Here is an 18663-nt window from a genome sequence, read left to right as displayed (position 1 = left end):
TTATAGAATAGTTCTAATTTAACTAAACAAGTATTTTTAAAAATTTATTTAAAGTGAAGTTTGTGAATGTGTCTTTTAAAACATAAATTTTTATTGATTTCAGAGAGGGAGAGGGAGAGAGATAGAAATATCAATGATGAAAGAGGACCATTGATTGGCTGCCTCCTGCATGCCCCCTACTGGGGTTGGAGCCTACCACCTGGGCATGTGTCCTGACTGGGAATTGAACAGTGACTTCCTGTTTCATAGGTTGACGTTCAACCACTGACCCACACTAGCAGGCTGTGTATGTACAATACTTTTAATTGTTTCATTTTATATGTAAGAACTTAAAAATGGACTTCTCAGCTATGTGAAGAAATTATACTTTTTATTTTATTTAATAGTGTGACATTTGTATACAGAATCTTGTGTATGGGATATATTGACTAGATTTGGGAATTTGATTAGAAGAAACTTGTGTTAGTTTTAATTCTTAATATATTTTTTAAAATTTAAGGCATTCTGTGAAATACTTCCTTTCTGTACTTGCTAATGTAAAATCTAAGCTGAATTGCTGTGTGTGTTTCTTAAGCTTGCGAGATTTCACACAAACATTTGTCTAAGAAGGCTTTGCTTTTAGGAACATTTCCATAGTTTTTTTTTGCATATTAAAAATGCATTATGTGAGATATTTATGTAATTCAAGGTCATATTATTTAGCTCTATTCATTATGCAATTCTAATGATATTTAAAAATCTGACATTATTACTATTAGTATTGCATTGCATTCTTTGTTTTTCTTATTGTTTCTAAAAAAATACTTTGCCCTCATTTGCAAGTAATTTTTCTGTATTCCACTGTTTTATACAATTTACCGGACCTAATGACACAGTTAGTGTCCATTAAGGAGAGCCCATGCATATCAATCTTGGACACAAAGCCTGGGATTGTAGTTGGAAAAAGCCCTCCTGCTGTTCTTCCCTCTCCTTCCAAAGACTTGAATGTAGTCTCTCAATTTATTCACAGCCTGGGTTTGTGAAAGCCAGTAGGTCTCCTTTTTCGCATTCATAGCTGATGTTGCACTCTTCTGGATAAAAACTGTCAGTGACTCCCCTATTTCTCATCATATAAAACTCAAAATTTGATAGGTAACATCATTCGTAGCCACGTACCTTGTTTTTTGGCTTAAGCTTTTTAATCTTTGTGCTTTATACCTCCATCTTCCCATCTTTCTCTTTACCCATACCACAATTGGGAGTTTCTGCCTCGTACCCCAAAATTATATCATCCTAAGGACTACCAGTCACCCCCATTAAATTTCTTCTGGCCCCCTCTTTCAACATTAAAAGTAATCTATTATGTATTTTCTGCATTTTCTTCAAGTACTTCTTGTTCTGTCCTGTGTTAGTGTTATTTTTACACGTGTTATAATGTTTTCACACCTCCTATGTAACATTGTCTGACTTTAAATGATCCACTGAGTTAAGTCTCTTTCTCTTATTGGTTGTGGTTTCATGTTGTATCTCCCATGTCCCTTTGTATTCAGTAGATGCTCATTGTCAATATTGGGTGACTGGATAAGTGGGATGACTAACATGATAGTGGATTATTGACTGAAAGACGTTTCACTGCTCTTGTGGAACGGACATTAGGAACAGAGAATCAACGAGAGATCTAAACGAGTGTGGTGTGGTTCTCTCCATCAGAGCTGCTGCCCACAGCGGAAGCTGAAGAAACAAAGAGCAGTCCTAGGTGGTGGTTAGTGGCTTAAGACTGACAAGGAAAGAATGACTTTTTCTAGGTAAAAGCTTTGGGCTGAATAGGTAATCGAAGAGTAACATTTGCTTTGTAACAGTGACTAGTTTTGAGTCAGAACGTTTTTCAAAAGTTCATAGTTTCAGAATAGTACTGTCAGTTCTGCTATCATGCTTGTTTTGAAAATGGGATATTGTTGATATTAAGGAACAATTTGAGTACAATATAAATCTTACATTTGTTATGTATGATTTTATCTGAGCGGATAGTAAGTGAACACAGGAAACTTCACCAAGCCACATAGGAATATACAAGTATGCACCTCAGATATCTTCTGGCTACCTTACTTCACTGCATATTGTAAGCTATTGCCATCCCCATCTCATTTTATAACTTTCCCTTCAATTTCAGGTAACTCTTCTCCCGTCATTTCACAATAACTCACCAGCTACAGCCCTTCCTACAAGCAAAGTTCATGTCTTTTTCAAGGTAAGGTGCCATATTGCAGTTTTTTATTTCCTTTTAACCATTTAACATATGTAACGCTGTGTTATGGTCTTTATTAGGTTCCTTTCTTATTTTATGTGTCGCACTATTTCCCCCATAAGCCCTGTGGTTTTAATGACGTGATTTGCATAGCACTGTGGTTTTCAGGAATGCATATGTTGCATTATAACAGAACTGACTGTACTAATGGATAACATACAAAGAATGAACTGGTAGTTTTTCTCTCTTTCTCTCGCTGTCTCTCTTTTTCTTCTTCATTTCAACTTCCCTCTCTCCTCTCTTTTAATGCTGAAAGACACTAAATAGTCCCTGTAAGGAGGGACCTAGTACCACAGAGAAAAATGTCAAAGAACTTGTTTTATGAGTACTGTAAAAAAAAAAGTGGGGTGGGGCGGGGGCACAATACCTTTATCAGTGGAAACATAGATAGGCTCAAATGTAAGGAGAAATGGATGTTAATAATAAAAGGCCTGTGGTCCCTGGAGTAAAAATATATCTTACCCTTAAGTAATAATTAAGTTGAACATTTTTGGGGCCTTTGCTATGTAGTAGGTACTATGATGAGTGCTGGACATGGATTATGCCACATAATTTTTATAAACACTATAAAGTAGGTGTTATTACTGTCCTTATTTTACAGATGAGGAGTAAATGGCTTAGAGGGGTTAACTTGCCCAAGGTGGGTAACTCATATATATAAATGGCAGAGCCTGTTCTTAAATCAAGTGTAACGTCTACAGACCTCCGTGGTCTCTCAGGGTTCTTTGTAGACTGTAAATAAACAACTTCCGCATGTGTATTTCCTTTGCACCTAATGTGTCTGGATGGCATCACTGTTTTAATTCCTATTATAGATGAAGGAAGAAAGAAAGGTACTCAGCCCAAGAAATACCCAGATGGTCAGAGGTAGAGCAATAACAGAGTTTTATCCCATTGGGATTATACATAAAAAGGGAGAAAAATTGGACAGTTAGCAATAAGGGGATGAGCTGAACTAAGGAAAAAGAAAAGAAATGATTGTGTTGGAAGTTAGGGACAAAGAAGTCAATTTATCAGAATATGCTACAATTGGAAGTAGGGAGCTTACTGGAGAATAAGCAGGAGGCTACTCTATTTCTATGGTACATGAAGTCTAATCAGATTCTTATAAAGAAACTCAAACTAGCACCAATTTCTACACAGGAATATGGTAAGAGATATTTGAGGTCATGAGGATAATAAATTGTTTATGTGGTAAATCCCGATTTGTAGTAGGCTCAGGAAAAAAACACACACACACAGGAAAAAGACACTAGAGGAAACCTTCAAAAGGCTTTATTTGTTCTTTTATTGTACATACTAAAGGCTTGGTGCCCAAAATTTGTGCACAGGTAGGATCCCTAGGACTGGCGGGGCAGTCAGGGGACCCCTGCTGGCACCCGTCTTGGCTGAGCTGGTCCTGCCCGCTCACCAGCCCCACCTCCTGCCAGTCGCCTCCCTCTGCAGGTGACTGGTGAGGCCCCTGCTGTCACACACCTTGGCTGGCCTGTGGCCTACGGAATGGGACAGCTCCTGTGTTGAGCGCTTGCCCTCTGGTGGCCAGTGTGCATCATAGCAACCGGTCATTCTGCTGTTTGGTTGATTTGCATATTAAGCTTTTATTATATATATAGAATTACTATTTTTTAGGTAGTCAGTTACCTCACATGTAAACAAGTGTTTAATCAATGTTGTTAAACTGGAGGTTTTAATAAAAAGTAGAGAGAATAGTTTTTCAGTTCAGGGTAGATTAAGAGCCAAATATGATACAGGTAATAGGATAAGTATAATGGTGAATGTTAAGAATTAATGAGTGTTTTTGAACCTAAAGCAGGGTGTCAGCAAACTGACTAGTGGGCTGTTTTCTAGGGGTCCTGAATGGTTTTTACATTTTTAGTAGGTTATTAAAAACAAAAATGAAAACAAAGAATAACAACAGGGACCATTTGTGGCCCACAAACCCCAAACTGATCCTTTACAGAAAGTTTGTCAGCCTTTGACCTGATATATAGTCCATGAACAAAAAAAGTTATACTCCATACTTTTTAGGAAATTAGATTAGGTAATGGAAACTGGTATTATCCTATATTATAAAACCCTAATATGCAGATTGACCAAATGGTGGAACAACCAGCGGGACAACCAGTTGCTATGATGCGCATTGACCACCAGAGGGCAGATACTCAATGCAGGAGCTGCCCCCTGGTGGTCAGTGCGCTTTCACAGGCAGAGTGCTGTTCAGCCAGAAGCCAGGCTCACGGCCGGTGAGCGCAGTGGCAGTGGCAGTGGCAGGAGTCTCTCCAGCCTCCATGGCAGGCAGGCAGTAAGGAGCGAGGGGTCCTGGACTGCGAGAGGGCACAGGCCGGGTGAGGGACATCCTCCCGCCACCCCCGCCCAGTAATTCATGTACCAGGCCTCTAGTATTCATAGAGGGCTACATTTTTAGACATGTGCCTCCCCCCTCCCCTCCCCACTCCCCCCACACACAGACACACTTGAACAAAGGAATTGATATTTATTTAGTATGATATTTTGCTAGGGGTTTTGTGTACTTTATAACCTTGGAAAAGTATAACTACTTTACAAAGGATAGAACTAGGGGGTCAGGGGCCAGGGCTGGCTGGAGGGGGTCAATGGGGGGGGGGAGGGACATATGTAATACTTTCAACAATAAGGAATTATTAAAACAAAACAAAACAAAACAAAGGATGGAATTAGGCTCATGGAGGCTAAGTTAGATTAAAGTTTTACATTTAATAATGAGACTCATGTTTGCCTGAATCTCCCAAATAAAATTGTGGAGAAAATTGGTTTGTAAAAATTTGAGTATGTCTGTTCACAGTTCTGGCTTGAAAATATTTAAATAGATATCAGATGTAAACATTTGTTATAACTTTAGCTAATTATAAGATATAAACAAATCAGTTGAATTTTACAAGCAGAAAATAGGATGGGTTGGAGAACTGTGTAATTTTATTATATCATTTACACATGAAGGAAGATCTTTGAATACACTGTATTTAGAGTAATAAAATATAAAGAAAAATTTAAAGAAATATGAGATTTAAAATGTTTTCACTATAACGTGCAAAATAGAAAAGTGAGTCTACATCAATAGAAAATGTGCCAGGCAGCAGTGGATTTTTGAAAAGCAGATATTAAGCAAATATTGGCCCATGTGTTTAATTGTAACGTTTTATAAAGAAGATTTCAGGGTGCTATGAAAACATGTAATGAGGGATCTTACAGATTGGTGGGACTGGGCAAGACTTCCCCAGAGGGGTCGTTTAAGCTGAGATACAGGAGTTAGACAGAGAAGACAAAGAGGATAATGATTCCAGACAGAGTGTGATAGGCCTCCAGGATGGAAGGAGCTTGGCAAATTCAAGGAAATGTCAAAAAAGGCCATCGTATTCCCTATCAGCTCTGAGGACAGGATTACATCTGTTTTGTTCGTCACTATAAAGCCCTCAGCAAGATTTACTGAATTTATAGAGAATGGATATTTTGCTTGACAATTTCTGGTATAACTATGAGTACAGGGATTGCCTGGATGACAGCTGCTAGTCTCCTTTCTGAAGACTACCTAATTATATTAAACTACGCAGACTGGCCCTAATCCCTTCCTACCATAGGCCACTTAACAGTTGTCAAGGCATCAGAATGGAGCTTGACCTGCAGACAGTCTGCACAGAAAGGTCAGGAAAAAAGAATGGAGAGCACTTTACCTGGATAGAATTCTGAGGTGGAAAAGGGAATTTGCATTATTGCAACATCAGGAAAAAATTGGACAAAGAATGAATATAGCCACTTTTCTAAAAATGACCAGTTGGAGTGAGGGTGTTTGGTATTAAAACACATGATCCTAGGTTCTTTGGGTAACTAAGTAACATGATAATCAGGCTTAGAGGTTTAATTAAGTTAAAAACTCAAATACTACCTATTTTGGGGGCTTATTTCTTCATATTCGAAGTTGAACTTCTAAATTAAGATACTTTCATTGTAAGTTTGGGTACAATGACGAATTTATATCATAAAAAGTAATTTCTGATATACATTGTCTTTTCTTATGCCTTCCATATACTGTGAGAATGGTGTGTGAGGGTGGAACATAGTCAAACAGAGGGCACTACTCCATTTGACTCATACGAATGAATTAATTTCCAGGAATAGAATTTCATCCACTCTGTTGTTTGGATAAATGATATACGTTTAGGAAGCAGGATGACTCTGTTGTGGCCCTAAAATCACACTGGCAGGCTTTCAAGAGCCCCTCTGAATCTTCAGCACCCCCAGAGTGGTGCTACCACTAGGAATATTGCATTTCCTTGGGCTGCTGCTTTATGGGGTAACTTTGCCCTTCTCTTAAACTGCTCCTTAGTAATAGGAAGGTCAGAGTGACTGTGGCTGATTTCAAAGTGCATAGTCTGCATCATTAGCTAACTTGGAATTTCTTTTTCAAATATTAAGAACTAGAAATGTGCAGTCATTTAATATTTAAACTAGTTTCTATGAATCAGTTATAGATATGAGTGAACACTTATTAGCTGACTTGACACATGAAAGGATGGTCTTTCTACTGAAAGCAAAATACTGAGAGTCAGGTGTTTGAAATCCCTCCAGTCTAGATTACTCAAGAGGAAACAAACAGCAAGATTCAGTATAATTGCTTGTTGTTTTGAAGAAGGAAATGTTATGTGTTATTTTTCTCCCCTAAGGCCTGTGTCCAGAGCAGAATCATTTTGGTGTTTTTATAATTCTTTGAAATGCTTCCAATATTTTAGAACTAAAAAACAAGGGAAACTGACATAAATGTATCTGGACAGTGGAATGTTTCAAAGCTTACCTAAGTAATTGTTGTTCTTCTAGATTAAAGGTTTGGTTTTATTTGTACCCAAATCCTAGTGATATAATACTGTAGTCACAAGAGAATTAATAAACTAATATATGAAAAGGACATACATACATTTTGGCACAGATTTTGTAAATGTGAAATGCTTAAACATATGTACATATGTGTAATTATACAGGTGCATGTGTCTCTGTGCATAAGTATGTTTAAGTTTTAGCAGGCATCCCAGTGTGGGGGTGGGGAATCACAGAATCCTGTGGAAACATAGTCCGGGCTCTTCCATTGGTCTGTTTGGGTTTGAGGCTTTACCACATGTGATAGTGGGGAAGGGATGGTTCTGCACCACAGTTTCCTCATCTGTAAAATATAGATAATAATAGAATCTGCTGTTTGGAGGAATAGTGATTATCATTTGAATTAATGGGGGCCTAGAATGTATAACAATGTTTGGCCCATATAAGCTCTTGAGTGCTATTTACTGATTTTTGTAAATTATTATGAAATATTGGCCACACAGTTTATTCAGGGAGGAAAAAAGAATTACCTGGAAAAATGATGACTATTTCAAAAGCCTAAAGTATTAGTTAATTGTGCAGATTAAAATCATAACGTTGTTTATTATTAAGAGATTATGGTATAAAAAGGGATATGTGCAAATCTTCAATGGTTTATTTATTATAATATACCTTGGATTATCTAGTATTTTTTTAGTATATTTAAAGTTTTCCCTTTTGTGGCCAGATAATATATGTTTATGGGATGGTCTCTATTTTGAAACCTGGTAGGCTTAGGGAAATTGATAGTTTTTGTCCATTTTGTTTTTGACTTCAATTTTGTCTAATCAGTTTTTGAAAGAAATGCCACTTTTTGACTTCCTTCCAAGAAAAACACTGGGTGTTTCAGGAAGTGGTCCTAGTGAGTCAGAGGATAATACTTTTTCCTCTGAGTCAGTTCTGAACCTCCTTGATATAAATAGGCGTACTTTCACCAAAGTTCTGCTTTTCCGATCAGATGTTAAAAATCATAATTGATACATGGCCACACCAACAGCAATTCTTAAATTGGTATTTCAACTCAGTTAATACTGAGGGGGTCTTATCTAATTGGAACTGTAGAAATTCTGCCAAGTTAATTTTTAAAATATTTAATTCAATTTTGAACTTCTGTATTAGTTTCTATTTCACAACAGTTTTGCTTCAGATAAGAGTCATTTGTGTCAGGTGGTCATTTGTGTCTATTTTAGAGGACATTTATATTGATAGTAATGTTCCTTTGGTCAGTAAAATTCTATGGACTTTCTTTAGCACACATATAAAACTATAGCACAATGTTAGCACAGGATGTATTTTGCGAAACACTGTGCTAGTTTGCCAAATTTTGGAGCTGTGTCAGAGATACAAAGGACTAAATCAGAGTGGTTCTTCATAGCCACACTAAAAAACACAAAACACGATAAATAATTGCCAAAGGACTAGAAGTTGTTAATGTTGAGTTGGTCAGGGAGGACTTTAAAAACAGGGTGGAAATTGTAGAATCGATAGATATAACATATAAAACTGCTAATACGAAGGATGTTTAGGGTAAGAGTAGAGACCTACAGGTCGGTCAAAAAGGAACTGATAGATACAGGTGTAGACAATGTATCTTAAGTGATCTACGGGTGATTTTGCATATAATCTAGCTAACAGTCTTCTCATTTTTACAGATGAGTAAACAGGGCCTTAGAGAAGGTATGATCTGTTTACAGTCACAGGGAGATGGTAGAGTCAGGACTTACAATCAAGGCTGCCTATCTTCACAACAAGTTCCTGTCACTATGACACAATTCCACAATGAAAGCATTGGGATATACTCAGTAAGTTTTTATTGTTTCCAGTAGCTCTGAAAAAAAACATACCCACAAAGCATTTTCCTTCTTGGCAGAAATATTGATTTTTTTAGGGCTAAGGAAGTTGTCTTTGGGTGGTAGGAAATTGCTTTATGGGCAAGTTTGCTCACCCCTGCTCTTAGGGAGCAGCAAGTAGGACTCTGTTTTTCATAAGAGCATATTATTGTCATGTGAGGTTCGCAAGGTCAGTAGATATGCTTCGGGATAATTTGTGGGTAGTGATCGGTGCTGTGCATCCTTTGTCCACTTATGTTAGTAGACTGATAGCTGGTCATTTTTCCTTCTTTTTTTAATCTTAAGGATTGAGCTTTGGTTGGAGTCTGACTTTCTGCCTTGGCGCCTGCAGCCATTACAAGAGTGTGCCCCTTTGTTTCATCCTGTTTCCCTCCCAGCAGGGAAGCAGCCATGTGGCTCTTGGCGAAGTTGGCCTTCCTTGAAGTGACAACAGTGGCAGTTGAGATCAAGCGCCACTCTTGTTAACACCGAGTCTCATGTCACATAAAATTCAAACACCTGTTTCCTGGAAACATTTTTGGTTTAGCATCCCGGAATGAAATCACTTCAGTTCCTGGGAGAGCAGGGAAATTGATTGTTTCTTCCCAGCTAACTGGAGTGAACGACTGTGTGCTGCCATGTGCTATTCCCAGGGTTTTTTTTTAGTAGCTAAGTTGTAAAAAAAGAAAAATATGGAACTCCTCATGTCGTCACATGTTTTATTTGTAGTCAGGTTTGGAGTTTATGAGGGTAACTTCCAGTCATCAAAGTTACATAACACGTGCTGCGCCCAGTCTGTTTTGTCTTGCGGATGGAAAGTATAGTGTCAGTCACCAGTAACTGGGCGCTGCACGTGTTAAGTAACTTTCCCTCCCCACAAATGACAAGAAAGGGTACTTTTCTCCTGGGTTCTGTTCCGTCAGGTGGCCTTCATGGGTGAATGCATCTGACAGGAAGCAGGTCACTTAGCTAATATGTTGGCCCTTGTCACTGATGTCACTGAGTGAATGGACCAGGGCTTCAGAGCTGCAGAGACCTCTTGGAGAGACCCTGGCTCCCAGCCTCATCAGCACTAATGGGGGAACTAGTGTAAGTGACCTGCCCAAGGCACAGAGTTAGAAATAGACCTGGCAAAGCAAGGAATAGTATTGACTTCAGCATGGAGTACTCTTTCTAAATCCACGCAAACCTAAATCAAGTTGACATCTAGGACGTCCCAGGAATGATATTTTCTCAACTCTCACAGAGAGTGGATGGGTGCTGGTAGGACTGCTGCTCACCATCAGAGAGTGTCAGGCAGAATTCGAGAGGTGAGAAGATAGGATGAGAAGAGGACTTCATTTCCCAGTCCATTTGGGGAACATATGGAAGATAGTTGGGAATAAGAGAAGTCAAGATGGGAGGCAGGAGAAAGGAGACATCGTTTTACAGTGTGAATGTCAGTAACCTGGAGAGACTTTTGGGGGGTAGGGTTGGCTCTTTTCCCTAAGTGGCTATCGTTATAAGTTAGTGATGCTAAGTATTTTCAGTTTTTAACGCTTTAGTTAACATATTTCATACTAAATTTTCTTGCTTTTAGAACATTGTTTCATTCAATGTTAAGATTTGAAATAAACATCTTAATTTGTTCAAATAAAAAATAATTAAGGGCATACTGTTTATCCGTTAAATAAGTATTTATTGACAATTTACTTCATGTCAGGTGCTATGCTTAGCACTTGGTATTCATTAAAATTATTTAGCCCTGCTCTCAAGAAATGTAAACTCCTGTGTGCAAACAAGAAAATAGGAAGTTCCTGCAGCATGATACATGCACCTTAGTGTTAGACTCAAGTGTTATGGGAACATGTGAGAGGGGCATCTGTCCTGCTGTAGAGCAATCAGGCCCCCCAGCTCTGAGGTCTAAAGTAGGATTAGGAGTTGGCCAGGTGAAGGTGGCAGAAGTTTGTGGGTGGAAGGATATTCCAGATAGACGATGTCCCTTATGGCAAGAGTCTGAAAAGTACTTAATTATGGCTCATGCATAGTGAGTTTAGGAGGGATTTGAGTGGTGGGTCTGGAGGGAGCAGGGGTAACGGCAAGAAGGAAGAGATGGTGAAAGAAGGAGCTGTATGGGTACAAAGGGCCAGATCACAGGAGCACCATGCTGTGCAATAGAATTTGATGTGATCTTGAGGGTGGTGGGTTACTTTGGTAGGACTTAGGTCAAAAATAATAATAAAAATTAAGTTTTAGAAGGGAGTACTATTAGATTGATCCAAATTTTTTCTATAAAAACTTCTGAAATGATTTCATTTTAGCTCATCGGAAGGCCAAAAGATCACTTAAAATCTTGATACTCTTCATAGAATTTTACTGCTTATATAACACAAAATGTATGGACTTAAAAAAAAAAACTACTTTAAGACGTGAGACCAAATATAAGAAAATAATGTATTATCAGAAACACCATGTTTCTCTCTTGACTTTAATATATTGAAGCTATTAAAAGAGGTTGCTGAGTTTAAACTATGCTGACAGCTTAGTAGCTTGAGAAAAACTGAAATCTTTTCCCCTCAAACTCAAGGTTTTGTTAGAAAAAGCAGTATATGTTTTTAAGTTGATTTGTTGAAGTTTTTGAGAGAATGTATTTCCCACAGAAGTTAGAGGAAAAGTGTCTGTGTATTATTCTGTTTCATAGAGGTAAAGTGGAGAATCTCTACAATTTCATAGCCTGTTTTTTTACTTTTTTATATATTTTTTTCATAATAATTCATATGCCCCCTTGTATTTAAGAACATGTTGCTTCACCCTAACCGGTTTGGCTCAGTGGATAGAGCATGGGCCTGAGGACTGAAGGGTCCCAGGTTCAATTCAGGTCAAGGGCATGTACCTTGTTTGCGGGCATATCCCCTGAAGGGGGTGTGCAGGAGGCCGCTGATTGATGTTTCTTTCTCATGGATGTTTCTAACTCTCTATCTCTCTCCCCTCCTCTCTGAAAAAAAAATTGATAAAATATATTAAAAAACAAAACAAAACAAAACAAAACATGTTGCTTCATAGTTGGGTATAAGAGTCAGCTCTGCTTTTCTTGATTGCCATTACACAATTGGAAATATGTTCCCATAGGTAAATATTCTGTAATAGACATGGACTTGGCAAACAAAAATCAAGGTGATGCCACTCCCTTTTAGAACTTTGTGATCCTTTTGAAGCTCTAGGGTCCATTGTCTTTATTCTAGTACTACCTTTGCCTTTATCTTGATATTATTTCTAATAATCTGGTTATTGCCTGCCTTTACTTCATAAACTTCCAAAATCCAATGTCTTTCCTTTCTTGTGTAAAAGCTACACTGTTAGTTCTCTTCTATACAAATGTATGTACTCTCATGTATAATAAATTTATAGTAAAAGAAAGAAATCCTTTAGATGTTATGTGACCTTGTGATTTGGGGTAAAAAACCAACTTTTTAACTATTATTTTCCCCTATGGCAAAGTGGTTGGATTTCATTCCATATCTACTATTTATTCATTTTTTATTTTTATTTTTTAATATATTTTATTGATTTTTTACAGAGGGGAAGGGCGAGAGATAGAAATATCGACCAACTGCCTCCTCTGCTGTACACTCCCCACTAGGGTTGTGCTCGAAACCAAGGTACATGCCCTTGACAGGAATCGAACCTGGGACCTTTCAGTCCACAGGCCGATGCTCTAGCCACTGAGCCAAACCAATCTTGGCCATATCTACTGTTTATTAGCTCTTTGACATTAGGCATATTATTAAACTCTGTACCTAGCTTAACTCATCTGTAAAGTGAGGATAATGGTTCCTATTTCATTAGGTTGTTGTGACAATTAAAAGAAAATAATAAATGTAAAGCACTTAGAATAGTGCCTGGCAGGGCACATAGTGTTATTGAAATGTGAGTTGCTTACTGCTTGCTGCTGCTCCACTTATCTTTCCTCCTATCACTACTATTAGGTAGTAGTTAAGTTTTCTTAGTGCATTGACTATAAAATCAGGTGCCTTAAAATGGGAGCAGCAGTTATGCTAGCTGAATCATACCCAGTTTACTTAATAAAGAGTAATTAAATTTGGGGCTATGTAGAAATATTAAAATAAACTTGTTCTTATGAGCAATTCATTTTTATTAAATCAAATCATGCTTCTGCCCCCAGTTTTCCCTACCTTAGTTTACAGGACATCTGCCCATGTGCTTAGAGATGGGAACTGTGGGAATGGGAAGAAAGAAATGCAAATGTGGCCTTACCAGCCCTCGTGATAATTCCCTCTTCAAATTTCCTCTTCCCCCTGGCCTCAAATATCCTACTTACCCAAACAAATTCATCTTAGCTTCCCAACAAAAATGCACCCAATGTGATCCGGGAACATGAAGGTTTCTGGTGAGTCTCCCATTCCCTGATTGATCCAAACACTTTTTTTTCTTCACTTATTAATTCACTGCAGAGAGTGGTGTTTGCTCTTTTTCAGTTCCAGGTGCTCAAGTCCAGGAATATAATTCTTGGCAAAATAAATTTTCTTTTTTGGTGTATAAATTGACACTGGCCCGAAAGTGGGCATGTTACTATAAAAAAAAAATCCCATTGCTGCCCAAGTGGAATAGTAGTTCAGTTGTTTTTCTCTCACTTTCCCATTTCTCATCAAATCCAGGTTCTTAAACTTGAAGTTACTAAAGTTAACATTTTATAGAGCCTTTTTTTTTTATAATTCTTTTTTATTCTATTTCATTTTATTTCACTTAAATTCAGACTATTACCTGAAATAGGAAAACAAGAACAACATTCTTGTTTAGTTATTTTTGCATAGGCATCTTTTATTGTTTTTGTGCATTAGTCTTAAAACATAGAAAGCACTTTGAAAAAAATTCATAAATTCTATTTCAGTGGTTTACTAGTTATCTTAGATTTTAAATGAGGAAATCCTGAAATAACATTTTCAGAATGAATCCCTCAGTGTCATACTTTTTAGATGCTAGATTTGCCTCAGTCTGATGTTATGTCCATACAAATACTATCTTCTCTTCTAAGCAGGTAACAGAAGTTGTAATATCATATTTATTATTTTACTTATTTCATGTTGGTTCTCCCACTAGATTGTAAGCTCCATGAAGTTAAGAACTATGTCTATTTTGTTAACTGTTCTCTGTATCTAGAACTGTTTTGTTTAGTATTCTAGCCATTAGCCACATGTGGCTATTTACATTTAAATATAAACTAACATAAATTTACAAAATTAAAATTTTGGTTTCTCAGTGGCACTAGCCACATTTTAGGTATTCAACACTTGTATTGAACAGTGATGATACAGTAAATTTTCATCATGTAAGAAAGTTATTTTTGACAGTGCTCTAGGTGATGGCGAGTACTTGTCAGATGAGTGAATGAGTGAATTAGTAAGGTTATTGACTTGGGCCAAGTAATATTAAATGAATCTTGTTTGAATAATCATCTATAAAGATCATTTTGATTAATGACTTTTGATTAATCACTGTTGACATGTTCCCATCCAATTTCAAAATATTGGATTTATCTTTAGTTAAAGGAAAGTTACAATAATGCAGCAGTTTTTACCTGGAGTACTGCAAGAATTTTTAAAACATGCAATAACTGACTAATCAGGGACACTGACCTTTTCCCCTTAAATTGTCATGACAATAATAACTATCCAGTGTGAATGAATTAAAATTATATCTATTCTTTTTTGGTCAGATATGTAAAAAGTATAACATTTCTTGGTTTGTTACAGAATTTCAGTAATTAGTTTGTATGTGCCATGAGATGAAAAAAGGTTAAAAATCGCTACCATAGTAGATAAAAGCATGGCTTGTGGTCAAATCTTAGCTATGATATGTAAGTATCATAGCCAAGTTACCCTCACTTATAACTTTTATAATTCCAAGACTCCTCATTAAAATGGGGATAAATAAGCTCTTACAACTTATAAGGTGGTAAGAATTAAACAAAGTCACGCACTAAGGCACTGGCATAGAGACCGATACACTGAAATGCTTACTAAATGAGCATTATTTTTTTTTTTTTACAATAATGAACACAGATATGTCTCAATTTACCTCAGTTTATGGATGATTTCAGGGTTAGAAAGAATTTTATTGCTATTTTTGAGAACATCCATTGTTATAATTTGGCAGATATTTTTTAAAGGCAGTACTACCCACAATCAAAGCTTATTATACTTACCATCTTTTAAATATGAAGATTAATTGCCATAATTAAAACACTGAACTTAATTTTTCTCTTATAATTTCTATGACTATGTAAATATCTATCATCTTAGGAAAAGTTAGTTTCACAGTTGTTTTATAGGCAGCTTGACTTGTAAGATTAATGCACAAGTATCTCTGACTTTTGTTTTGGGGTAGCTCAAAAAGAATTTGTTCCCAACTCTATTCATTTAAATGGGCTTCTCTTTGGAAAAAATGCTGAATAATGAAAATGAATATTTACCTAAGGATGAGTTTCATTTAGCCACATAACTATTGTGCATTTAAAGCTATGATTTAACTTCCAGAAAAACAATTAAGACATTTTTTATTAGCAATAATACCTGATTTAACTGTGGATATTGCCTCCAAATTAAGTACCTAACTCAGTTGTTTATTTAAAGCTATGATTTAATTTCCAGAAAAACAATTAAAGCTTTTTTCATTAATTATAATGCTGGCATTGCTGGAGCTATGCCTCACTTTTACACACTATAATGTTTTTTTCTTTTCATGGATTTGAAAACAGTGTTTGTTGTTACAATAACAACAGGTAATTAAACATTTACCACCAAAATATCAGCTGACTTTAAGGTAAATTTCCTTCATTTTTTTGGTGTTAATATCAATCTGGTTATTATGGTGCTTTTATTTTTAGTATAAACTTGTACTCATATCTCAAAGTCCAAGTTGACCTCTCAAGTTCATATTAAAGGTGACTTTTTTCTCCAGGGCCTGAGATTGAACCTGTAACCCACGTATGTGCCTCTGACTGGCAATTGAGTCCATGACCCTTCAGTGTGTGAGCCGGGGCTCTAACCACTTAGCAGCACCAGCTAAGGCTCTCCTGAATTTTTCATAAACTAATATTTGCCAATGTTTATAAAATGAAAATATAGAAAAGGACAGATTAAGCACAGTTATTTTAACTCCCTCCAAATAAAAGGCCAGTAAAGGGATTTAAAAAAGGACAGGCCAGGGATAAATTGTAACTAACCTAGAGTCCCGAGAAGCCGAAACTGAAGCTGTTAGTAAGAGACATTGAGAAGCAACTTGATTTTCACTTCAGAACTCTGAAAGGCTCAGCAGTGAGGGTGAGGCTGAGCACAGGAGGACTAGCAGGTTGTGTGTGTCAAGTGGCCTTGCATCCCAGATGCCTCCCGTGCTCAGCGAGGATGGATGTTTATTCTGTGGAGATTGTGAACTGGAGGACTCTTGAGTCGGGGGCACAAGGCACAGGCAGGTAGAAGTTTAAGTGAAAAAGTTACTGGGCAGAGAGACATCCTAGCCCACTTCTCCTCATCACCAAGATCTTGGCAGTCAGGCATATGTCTCCAGCTATGAAACTGGAAGGTGCTTTCTGAAATATGTGCTCTTGCAAGATAAAAAGTAAAAGTAAGAAAGAGGGAGTCTTGGGATCCAGGAAACAAGGATCTAAGACAGGAGAAAGATGAAAGGAATGAGCAGGATAATGCGGAATTTGGGTATCATGATGAAAACGGTTTAAGAGGCCTAGAGAGTACTCAGTTTAGATTCCAACAGGAATATAGTCTGGGGGTCTAGGAGAGGTGACTCTTGAAAGAGAAAAATGATGGTGTTTAAATATATTGAAGGGAGACTTCACTGTGGCGGAGTCTAAAGGGATGAGATTAATATAAGTACATAGGAAATCTCAGGGTTTAGGGTAAGCTAATTTTTAACTCTAAAGAATATAAAAGGTTAAACAAGAAAGAAAATGTAATTTTAGTATAGGTGAATAACAGTTACACAGAAACAATAAGTAACACTGAATTTCAGTCTAACAGAATTTGATATGAATGTAACTTTATGTATTCTGGTTTTATCTCCGCTTCCGCCCTAATCACTTTCTACCTCTTAGTTATTCTTCAGTAGCTGGACTGTTGTTGGCTTCCTAAATGTTACCCAGCTGCCTCATGTCTTTGCTCTTCTCTTTCCGGGTTTATTCAGCTCATGCATTGCAGCCGGAAGCCTGAGGGATTTTATGAACTGACTGACCTCCCAGCGTGAGGTGCCCCCCTTGCAATTGGTCTTTCTCATTGCCATGTTGTACCCTTTGATGCCCTTCCCTCCCACTATACTGTACATTTCTAAAGATTTTTATCTGATCTTCTCTGGTTCAGTCCTGTGAGGGAAATTTTGATCTCTAGCTTCTCTTGAACTTTATACTATGCTGTTACATTGCCGGCAATGTGCTCTTTTCCTAAATATGTCTTTTTTTTCTTTTCTTTTTTTTTTTTTTTCCTAAGAGAATGGGAAGATGGAAAGGTTTTCAAGGAAGGTTTTGTTAATCCTAGATGTTGTGTGATTTTTTTTTATTAGTACCTACTGACAATCATTTATTTATTTATTTATTTATTTATTTATTTATTTATTTTTAAAATATATTTTATTGATTTTGTACAGAGAGGAAGGAAGAGAGATAGAGAGTTAGAAACATCGATGAGAGAGAATCATCGATCAGCTGCCTCTTGCACACCCCCTACTGGGGATATGCCCGCAACCAAGGTACATGCCCTTGACCGGAATTGAACCCGGGACCTTTCAGTCCCCAAGCCGACACTCTATCCATTGAGCCCAACCGGTTTCGGCCAATCATTTATTTTTGTAGTCAGCTAAATGTAGATAGTTATTGGAATGTTTTTTTGTTTGTTTGGGTATATTGTTGCTTTACTTTCTTTTTTTAAGTATATTTTATTGATTTTTTACAGAGAGGAAGAGAGACGGATAGAGTGTTAGAAACATTGATGAGAGAGAATCATCGATCAGCTACCTCTTGCATACCTCTACTGGGGATATGCCCTCAACCAAGGTACATGCCCTTGACCGGAATTGAACCTGAGACCTTTCAGTCTGCAGGCTGACGCTCTATTCACTTAGCCAAACCGTTTTAGGCTGTTGCTTTTCTTTCTAACAACATATTAGGATTGTCTCTATTTTTGAAGGTAAATTTTTACTCTGAAAGGATTGCATTTTTACTCGGACAACAAACTATTAAATGGTTTAGAATAATAGGAATAAGGAGCAGTTAAGAATGAGTTGAGAGTTTGACCTTACGTGTCCAATCATGAACTTTCCTTGGGCTTATCCATGTTGACCTTGATATACTCTGGTACCTATAGCAGTACAGTACACAAAATATTCCATTTGAGCAAAACACATAATGCCCCCTTGTAACCTTTCGGCTAGATCTGTAAGACTGTATCTTGTTTGCTAAAGTAGAACAGACAAATTGCAACAATGAATAATCCTTGATCCGATATTTCTGTCCTCTGATTAAAATGACCAATTTCAAGTACTAGTATGGCAGACAGGAAGAGAGGGGTTGAGATGAGTAGTATGCTTTTTTAAAGAATCTGGGAAGGGTGATATAGGCACTTGTTTTATAATACAGTAGAAAGCTTTACAAAATTGCATGGCCTA

At 37.1% G+C, this 18663-nt stretch overlaps 1 protein-coding gene across 5 annotated transcripts in view; it reads left to right on the top strand.

Moving 5' to 3' along the window:
* EPS8 (epidermal growth factor receptor pathway substrate 8) overlaps positions 1 to 18663 on the top strand; it is a 155921-nt gene that overhangs the window by 60997 nt on the left and 76261 nt on the right. For all 5 annotated transcript variants that reach the window (XM_036454561.2, XM_045587801.1, XM_045587799.1 and 2 more), the window contains exon 2: positions 2150 to 2227. The gene's annotated coding sequence lies outside the window, so the exon portion shown is untranslated. The remainder of the gene's footprint in view (positions 1 to 2149; positions 2228 to 18663) is intronic.

Source organism: Pipistrellus kuhlii, unplaced genomic scaffold, assembly GCF_014108245.1.
Source record: "Pipistrellus kuhlii isolate mPipKuh1 unplaced genomic scaffold, mPipKuh1.p scaffold_m20_p_3, whole genome shotgun sequence".
Lineage (NCBI taxonomy): Eukaryota > Metazoa > Chordata > Mammalia > Chiroptera > Vespertilionidae > Pipistrellus > Pipistrellus kuhlii.
The sequence above is the reverse complement of the archived record's forward strand: the minus strand, read 5'-3'. Positions and strand labels throughout refer to the sequence as shown.